Below are 9,705 nucleotides of genomic sequence, written 5' to 3' on the forward strand. Positions count from 1 at the left end.
TACATCAATTACAATGCTTCACATTATATTGATTAACGTTTTTAGAGATTTAATCAAAACTGTGCATCTTACTACCATGGGGAGAATCTAGCATTAGATCCTTTCTTTGGCGTCGGGAGTAGGTAGATCTCAACCTTTCCTGACAACACAAAACATACAATAAAGCAACAACAACAAGAGGAACACTCAAGAGCACTGCACACAAAAATCTATTTCAAAACTTACTTAAGAATATAAACTATGTACAATTGCCCTGAATGGTCTCAAAGTTATTTCTGAAACTTCAGCCCTTCTCTGGGCTATGACTCACCTCAAGCTCTCTGGACTAGCCTTTTTCAACGAGCAGTGGCAAAGTCAACACAAGGGCATTTTGCTGAGTCTGCAATTGAAAATGATATTGACCAAACAGATAAAAATGTCATTTATAGAACTGACAATAAATCGTTAGCAATAGCAATTACTAGCTATGAAGTGGTAAAAATCAAATGCTAACATTCAAATGCATTGAGAAAATAGCCAAAAGACAAATGCAGAATCAAAAGTTGGAAATCAAAATGTAAACACTGCTTAAAAATACTAGTGTTGAAATGCAAAAAATTTGAATGGCAAAAGTAATTGTTAAAGTTTAAAATGGCTGAAATTAGCAGGGAGAAAGGGTAGATGCAGAAGCTGAAAGTTAAAACCAACAGCTGAAGCATTTGTTTGAATAGCAAAATTGTAGATTAAGCTGAACATTTTTAAAAAGCATAAGGAATTGAAGAAAGTTGAATAAGCAAAAATGTGAAAAGGTAAATAAACCTTTTGATAGTTGAATGGTTTCTGTAGCAGAAAGTATGCAGGAGTAGTTACAACCCAAAAAGAGATGGAAGCAGAAAGGAAAAACAGCTAAATGCAGAATCAAAAGTTGGAAGTTAAATTGTAAAAGAGGTAGAAACAGTTGAAAGGTAAAATCAGCTGCTGAGGGTTTGACTGAAACAGTTAAAATGGAGAGAAAGAGGTATGAAGTGTGTCTGGGTGTGTTTTTCATCACCAACTGAAATTAACTGCCAAGTTTACTATTGCTCTAAAACTTGTTTGAAGTGAAAACTGTTGAACTGTGTGTGAATCTACATCTTCTATGTGGTGTGGAGACAGTTTGTAGCAGGATTTTGACAGAAAGTAAGTCAAGAGTTTGATGAACAGCTCAGACATCAGAGATCAGCTGATCACAATCACCTGTTTGTGTCCAACTGCACTCAGGTTGCCATAGCAATATCAAGGTCTCAGCCTCTACAGAGTCAGATTTTGCTCTGCACACCTCTTGAACTTCTCCTAATAATTCAAAAACCATAACTCCTATCGATAATATCTGGTAACTACCAGCGCCGGGAGACTTTACTGAACACAGACGTGTGTTATTTTGTGTAGATAAAGTGAAAAATGACCACAGTATGGCAGTTTAAAAAACTGGCCTGGTTTGGATGATGTCTGAGGAGACTCAATATGGAGATGAATGGAGCAGCTGAGGAGCTGAGGGCTCCTCTTGGTGATCAGAGTCTGCTACCTCAAAAACTGTAAATCCTATGGCTTAGGGAGTCACACTGTGTGACAGAGCACAAAATGAACTCAGGTTATGGGGTTCAGCTCCATTCAACCACATATACAAAGCTTGAGGTACAGTATAACACAATGAAAAGGCTTAAGTAATTCATTTCATACTTAAATCACATCAGTGCACCAGAGATAACCTACAGGCTTATGAAAGAAATCAGTGACTTTTTATTTCCCATATGCACTTAACCTTAAAGCTACTAAACTAAATGTTTTCAAATTGACAGGAAACAACTTTTTTTTCTAATTGCTGTGACTTAAATGAAATGAAATAATGACAATGGTGGAAAGACAACAGTCTTCCTTAATGTTAGAGAGAGATTTTGGTTGTGGTAACAGGTGACCAATATATCTGACAAGATGATAGCTCATGTTCTTTTCCTCTCAACAGGAGGTCAAAGCCAGTGCTGACTCAGTCACTGTTGTTGGTGTGACAGAGGAGCAGCCAGGCATGTCCACCCTCTTGACAGAGGAGGGAAAGATGTTGAGGGTGGAACATGGCCTGTGGGAGCCATTCGATGCCAGACTCAGGACTGGAAAAACCTGTGTTAGCCTTACTAGAGAAGGGAGAAAGGTCACAAAAATTAGTGCTGTTGAGGACAAATGAAGGATGCTCCTTGTTTTCATTGTTGGTTGTTGTTGTTTCTTTGTTGTCATTAGTATACAGTGTTTATAAAAAATGATTTAGTTCCTTATTTAGTTTATTAGTTAGTTCAGTTTTTATCTGCAAAAGATTACTATCAAATGTATTTCATTCCGAGTCAACAAAATTGTATTGCCATGTGCACAAAGAAGAGAAAAATGAGGTGTGATGTGTGAGCATCATTGGGGATTAGACCCCATTATTATGTCATCATATTTGAAAGGGGATGAGGCTGTGGTATAGGAATATTATATATTGGTATAGGAAACCCCCCAGGGTCTAGACCCTGGTGGTGGTGATGAGATGAAGAAAATACTGAACATCTGAATGTGATGATGAAATTATTATGTGTTGTCATATTTCTAGACTTTTTCTAACATGATTTAAATTCATCATGTTGTGCAGTTGACTGTTTAGTTTACTACATACTCAGATGACTTAACATACAATCATAACTACCAGAATAGCCTTACAATCTGTCATGATAAAAACCCAGTTGGGATGTTAATACATTGTGTTAATGTTGTTTAACTTCAAAAAAATGAATTAATCCCAATATGTACATTTTAACACATTTATTTATTCACTTACAATATTTATCATTATTCAATATTCAAATCATATCACACCAGTATTTAGTATTACTAAGATGCTGCTAAGTGCAATCGCACACTGGGGGACGGCTCATTGCAATTTGCATACAGAAAACTACCAGACAAGGGCTGCGTAGTTGGCACGGTGCCGGTGTCAGCTGAAGCGGTCTCAGTTTCCAGCGGTGATTAACACACACGTGTGTTAAGAACTGACAATACACACTCACTTACTTATTCTCAGGTTACCTGAACATTTCTGCAGTTGCTTTTCTCTGGCTGGCACTATGATAATTTCTTAACAAATTAGCATAAACTAGAGAGAGAGCCGTCCAGACCACCAGTGGTGCTTCTCTAACACAGACAATGATAGCTGACCAGAACTTCTTGTACAGGCCATAAGTGAGGATGTAGCTAAATGTAGCTTGAACTTAAGTTTCATGCATCTAAACTGGAAAACTGGTTAAAGTTAATATAAACAGAGAAGGGCTGTCAGTAGCCGTCATACCCAGCAGTTGGTATCAGCAGCCAAGCTTGGAAAGTAGGTCTCAATGGCAGAAGTGAGAGAAGAGTTTCACAGGTTAATTGTATTTTTAACCACTGTTCTCAGAGGCTGATAACAAACATGCATACAAATTATATCATATCTCAGATATGCCACAAAAATGGCTGCAACAGAATATGGAGTCAAGTAGTCATCTGTAGTGTTTGAACTTGACTTTTGTAAGGCAGGGCTGAACAACGTATGTTACCATCAGTCATCATCTGTGTAGGCATCTCTCTGTCACTCATTCTATGAAGGTGTTACAGGAGGCACAGAGCTCAATCATTCTGTGTGGATTAAAAACTGCAGTGAGGATTATTGAGGGTAAATATCAAATGAATGCAGTGTGACAGGATAGGGCAACAACAAAATGTAACATATTTTATGCTCATAAACAGATGAAAGGTGACACATTTGTGAACCCAGAGCTTTTGACATTAGAACATGGAGTACATGGTGTCTTTTTTGTTGGACAGCATTGATCTCAGTGGTTTCTACACAGAATTGTTCAGCCTTACCACCAAAGGCTTCTCACACAGTGGTTAGACTTGATCTAATGTGCTCAGTAGTCTGTAGTGTAAAAAGCCAACAGCTATGTGATGTGCAAAGAGTAAAGTGTCAGGGCGTAGCAATGTGGACACAGGCGCAGACAGGAGGCAGAGGCAGAGTTACCAAAATCAAGGTCCTTTAATCAAACGAGGTCGGTACACAGGAGGGCAAACAGAGAAAGCAACGGTACAAAAAGGACTAGAGCTGAGGCAAGGTCAAAAAACACAGGCGAGGGTCAAAAACCTCTGACACTAAATACACAGGAGCAGGGCAGACAATGAGACACAGGTGAACCACATTAGGGCAGGGTAGGTAATCAACAGGAGGAGGGGGAAGACAAGACACCTGAAACAAGAGGGAGGTAGTGATTACAAAATAAAACAGGAAATAGAACAAACAACAACAGAACTACAAAAGAAAAGCCCTGGCTCAGAACTGACACCCAGACATAAAGTGCCTTTAAAAAGCAGAATATTGCAGCAAGTTTATGATCTTAAAGGAATATTGTGATGAAATGGTATTGTCATTATTTACTGTATGATTCAAAGTAACTCAAAAGAAAACCTGTGTTAAATGTCACTGTGTGAGAGTAGATGTTTGTGTTCACTGCATATAAAGCATGCTTTTGTATAATGCTTATTAAAGTGTGAAAAAGAGAAATAATTTTTAAAAGTGATACAAGGAAGAGTTAAGAAAGAATGGTGTAAAAGTAAAAGATAACTTTTTAAAAAAAAAAAAATATAATCAGGTCAGACTAGGACATAATGGTGTATAACAGAGAGAGTGAACACGTCAGATGAGGACAGGGCCAGCTTTGACCTGACCCAGCAAGCGAAACTTGGCAAGAGAAAAGTCCAGGTGCATTCCAGGAGATATTGGCATATGACAAATAAGTTGATAAGTTGATTTTAATGAATGGGACCAAGGATGGACAGTTAGACTAACCAATGTTTTAATGGTGTAAATTTGATAAACCAATAAAATGACCTAAGAGGCGTAGAAAGTCACAGCCAAAACTGTATATAAAGAGTATATACAGAGCCAGTACATTTTTGGAGGCATTTCTGGTGTATAATGTATGCACTGTGAACGGTTCCTGGGTTTCTTTGTCGACAAATAAACTCTGCTGCTTTGGACACTGCCATCTCCTGATAATTTTTGGACATCTGAATTAGGCTGAAGAATTCTGATTGTAGCCCAGTGGATTTGGGACTTTAAACCCAAGTCCACATCAAGTCCATGACTCAACAACTCCAGCAAAGCTCCACTGTCATATCATACCAACATGATCAGTTCAGGTGTATGTTATCCAACATTTGAATGTGTTTTTCAAAGTGTAATTCACCTGTGTGACTTCAGGTGAGAGGAGTAACATGGGAACAATCACATCATTAGACAAGGCCCATGTGAAAACCCTGAGCTTCAGTTTCACACACATTTTACCACTGGAGTTGTAAACAGTGTATGACTCATGTCTGTACCCAGAGCTTTAGATTAGATCAAGGCTAAGTGCACAAATGTGAGAAACCTTTAACATACATACCAGCTTACACCCCACACTAATGATTAAGATGACTAAAACCTGGCCTCTCCTCCAGGTTAATTAGTTGACGTGCCTGTGGCACCTGAACTAATTGACCTGTTTTCCCTCTCTATCTGTTTTCTCTATCTATTGATGAAGAGACAGGTGGGCGGTTGGGGGGTGGGAGGAAAGGAAATGAAATGAAAAAGGAATAAATTCTTATGAGATGCAACATATCTCCAGTTGGTAGAGGTCAACAGTCCAAAAGATCCTTTAAACTGCAGAGCTGTTTTCAGAGACACCAGTCATTCTGTCCAGGGTTCATAGTTTGTTCTGTCATGATGCTCTTCAGTCAGTTGTTGGCACAAACCAAAACTGTCAACAGAGCACAGTGTCAGCATGAAGATGGACTGACCTTTGACCTTTCCAGTGGCTGTAGAGCTTCTGCTTTCAGTCATCTGGTCAGTGTCAATGAAAATGGAGGACACAGAGGTGCAGAGACCTTAAAGAGAAAAACAGTGAGAAACTTTATCTCTGACATTTCTTTAGTTGTAAATGCAAACTGCATGCACCAACAGTGTTTCTGTTGTTTTTGATCATCAGGAGATTTGGTATGGCAGGAGTAGGAGAATAAAACTGCTACCTTTAACACGTGTTGGAGGATGAGCTTGATGTTGCAGAGAGGAAGCACACAGTGCCATCTCACATAGTTCACTAGCTTGTGGAGCTGTGCAGTGGTCTCTACTGTGAAGTGGAGAATCACAGTGAAGGAAGACCTGAAGGAAGAAGTTCATGTACATGACTTTATTAAACTCCTAACTGTAACATAAAAGTCAAGAGCAACAGTATTACTGTAATATGAACAGATGAATGAACAAACATCAAAAAGTCCTGTTATATGACAAAAACCAACCATACCTTCTGCTCTGTTGTGAAGAAGCCTGAGCACTGAGGAGGAACAGGGTCTCTGTGTGGTCCAGCACTGATGACTCTGCTGTTGATCAACAGTCAGGATGGTGCTGTGATGACTGGTCTGTGGCAGGATGATGTCTTTGCTGTAGTCAGCTGATCCAGTGTCCGAGAGTCACAGAGAAGGTGAGGCAAAGGTTGGCAGGAGTTATCTCATCGTCTGCTTTGAAGAATGACTGGGACTGGCAGGAAGTAGAACATGTCTCTGTGTGGTCCAGCACTGCACTGTAGCAGTACAGCTTTGTACACAGAAAGATGTACGTGTATATATACACTGTAATGCTGTATATATACACACATGTATATGTTTCAGTAGCTGTATAGAACTGCTGTGTTTTTAAGCAGTTGTATGGTTGTACAACTGCTCTGCTTTACAGCAGTTCTATACAGCTACTGAAAGTTTTGGCCTGTGTATTTACCAACCCAGACCCAAAACCCACCCTGATAAATACACAGGCCAAAACACAAGGGAAGCATAACTCACTGACATATAGTTACCTGAAAGATTATATGACCTATAACATTATCCAATACTCTTAACAGTCCTGATTACCAGTTAAACAGTAAAATTAGGTTTCCTAACAGTTACATTAGTTAGTTTTGGACAGTTAAATTAGTTCAACAACAATGTTACCTAAAAAACTACAACATGACCCTCACTGTATTTACCTTACCTTACTCATTGGAGGAACCTGAACAGAATACATCACTGTGACAGTATTTTACCAGGTGACATACAAAGACAGTGTTATGGTTGAGGGATAAAAATGATAAGCACTTTGTCAAACATTGTGTTATTCCTCACAAAGAAACCTTGCAGTTTGTTATTTTATAGGAGTCCTCTGGTCCTCCCTCCCTCCCTCACAGCCTCAGTGAGGCTGGAACAGCCTGTGGTCTGGCTGTATAGAGGACCCCCGAATTTAGATCATATTAAACTGCTATGACTGTCTTCTCAAACCAAACTGTTATTAGAACATTTAACTCTCTTTCATCATTATCACTTAGTCTATACTCCACTGTAGTATGCTTTTTAGAACTCACTGTTGTGCTCTACTTTTCTCACAATTTCACACAAAGTTCTCATAAACTACTTTCTCAGATCTCTGCACTGAAAATGTGGATTTTAGATTCAAATCATTTGCATTTTTCTTTACCTTTCAGACTCAGCTGACAGTACACAGTACACAGGGTCGTGATAGCTGTAATAGGTTTTCATCACACCAGAATAGAGACATCTCTGTTGTTGTGAGATGAAGATCAGGTCCAGCAGTGTGTTCTTCTCTGTGGTTGCAGCAGTGATGAGTTGTGCGTATCCTTGCGTAGCCACAAACTCAAGGTCAGTTACATTATGAACATACTGTTTCTCATGAACCTGAATGTTGTCTTTGACATAAACAGCAACTCCACCATCACTTCTGCTGGCCATCTGAGGGAACTTTGTGTAGGACAGGTGTCTGTTGCATTTGAACATGTTGTAACCTTGTAGGTGGAGACTCTCAGCAACAAAGGAGCCCTGTAGGTGAGTTTCTGTGAGACAAAACACATCTGCCAGACACATATCAACATCCTGCTCATTATCAGGCTCATGTTCTGCCTCATGAAGTGCACCATTGTCCAACCTGTCAATTTCCATTAGATGATCCTCATTCATTATCATCATCATCATCATCATCAGGGAGTGTGGGGTCACACAGCTCAGCCTCATCTCTGATACTTATGTCCTCATACTGTGGGTGAATGTGTTTCAGTTTATTCAGGGCCTGTAGCAGTTTAGACCAGGTGACAGTCTGGAACAGCTGATGACCTCTGTAACACAATCGTCTCTTCAGTTTGACTCTCAGGACTTGAGACTCACTTCTCAGTCTGGGTAACGCTTCAACTGTTTCCTGCACCTCAGATGGGACACACACCACATTACCACGTATTGCTCTCTGTCTGCCTTTGGGAAGTGAGATGATCTTAGCAAATGGAAAACACTTGGCGATCAGATGTCTCTCCAAAATGTTGAGGTCACACAGCTCAGGTGGAATATCAACAAGCTCCATGTTGTTGGCTACAGCCAGAGAGGGCATGGCTCCTTTTTAAGATGATCATGACAGGTGTGACAGATCCATTCATCCTTTCTCTCATCAGGAACTTTACACTGTTCATTTCTGCAGCCGTCATCACAAACATGAACATATTTTCCTGTCAGACATTCAGCAGCCACTTCTACAGTGCAGACGTAAGTGGGGTTTGTATGTGATCTGAAAACAGATATGGCCTCTTTGATCAAACCGTGGTCACTTTCTGGGGTTTGTCTGTTTATCCGTCTGTATTTCCTCTTTATTTTCATGGCACATCTCATGCTGTGCAGAATTTTAAATGCAAGATTGTTGTTATATCTGTCTCGCATTATTTGTTTCATGAGTTGTCTGTGTTTTATCCTGAAAGATTGATCATGAGCATAACGCTGAGTGACATAAGATTACTGCTTCTGCCTGAATTCTTCAGTTTCCCTGTATCTTTTGGTGAAGTATTGATTTTCTTATTATTTATTGATTTTCTCTGATGAAAACTGTCATCTTCTCTGAATCTTTCAGTACAGATTTTTTTCTGCTCTTTGTATGTTTTGGTAAAATACTGTTTTTGTTTCTGTCTGAAGTTGGAATTGCTGTGATAGCGGTTGGTGATGTACTGCTGTTTTTCTTGTCTGAATCCTTCATTACAGTATTTGTGTCACAACTGAACTAGGACGTGAACCCAAATGCACAACTCAGACTCAAAAGTACGAAATGAACAAATCTTTAATAGACAAAGTAACAACAGAAAATCACTCACAAGGAGGCAAAAACTATGAAACAAACAAGGCAAGACAAGGGATCAAAAACTTGGTGTGACTGGAACTCGAGGTGCAGGCTGGCTTGTCTCTCTGAATGAACAGGACAAACCAGCACAGGACAAAGGGAGACACAGACTCTAAATAGACACAAGGTAAGGGGGAACAGGTGGAGACAATCAGGGCGGGGCAAGCAATCAGACAGGAGGGAAACACATGAGGGGAAGAGGCAAGTGACCTGAAACGAGAGGAGAGTAAGATTTCAAAATAAAACAGGAAGACACAAGACAACATGAAGACAGGACAACACAGCAGTGAGTTAACATAATTTCTTGGACATGACAATTTGTTGCTTGAATAAGATTTCTTTTTGACTATATGATTCATTAGAAGAATACTTTTCCTTCTCTTTTCTTTTTTGGTTTGCTTTTCTTTTTGGTGCTTTCCTTGAGATCATTAGTCTCCTCTGAAATTTTCTCC

General features: G+C 39.5%; 2 long non-coding RNA genes across 2 annotated transcripts; one reads left to right on the top strand and one right to left on the bottom strand.

Moving 5' to 3' along the window:
• Positions 1-5,747: 5,747 nt before the first annotated feature.
• Positions 5,748-7,044, bottom strand: LOC127139676 (uncharacterized). The gene is made up of 3 exons (XR_007810011.1): positions 6,357-7,044; positions 6,082-6,214; positions 5,748-5,940 (listed from the first exon to the last, which is right to left on the bottom strand). It is a non-coding gene; the product is annotated as an uncharacterized LOC127139676 (long non-coding RNA).
• LOC127139675 (uncharacterized) lies at positions 6,453-8,832 on the top strand. The gene is made up of 4 exons (XR_007810010.1): positions 6,453-6,533; positions 7,569-7,712; positions 7,806-7,926; positions 8,044-8,832. It is a non-coding gene; the product is annotated as an uncharacterized LOC127139675 (long non-coding RNA).
• Positions 8,833-9,705: the final 873 nt, after the last annotated feature.

This window comes from Lates calcarifer, unplaced genomic scaffold (assembly GCF_001640805.2).
Source record: "Lates calcarifer isolate ASB-BC8 unplaced genomic scaffold, TLL_Latcal_v3 _unitig_2076_quiver_3856, whole genome shotgun sequence".
NCBI lineage: Eukaryota > Metazoa > Chordata > Actinopteri > Centropomidae > Lates > Lates calcarifer.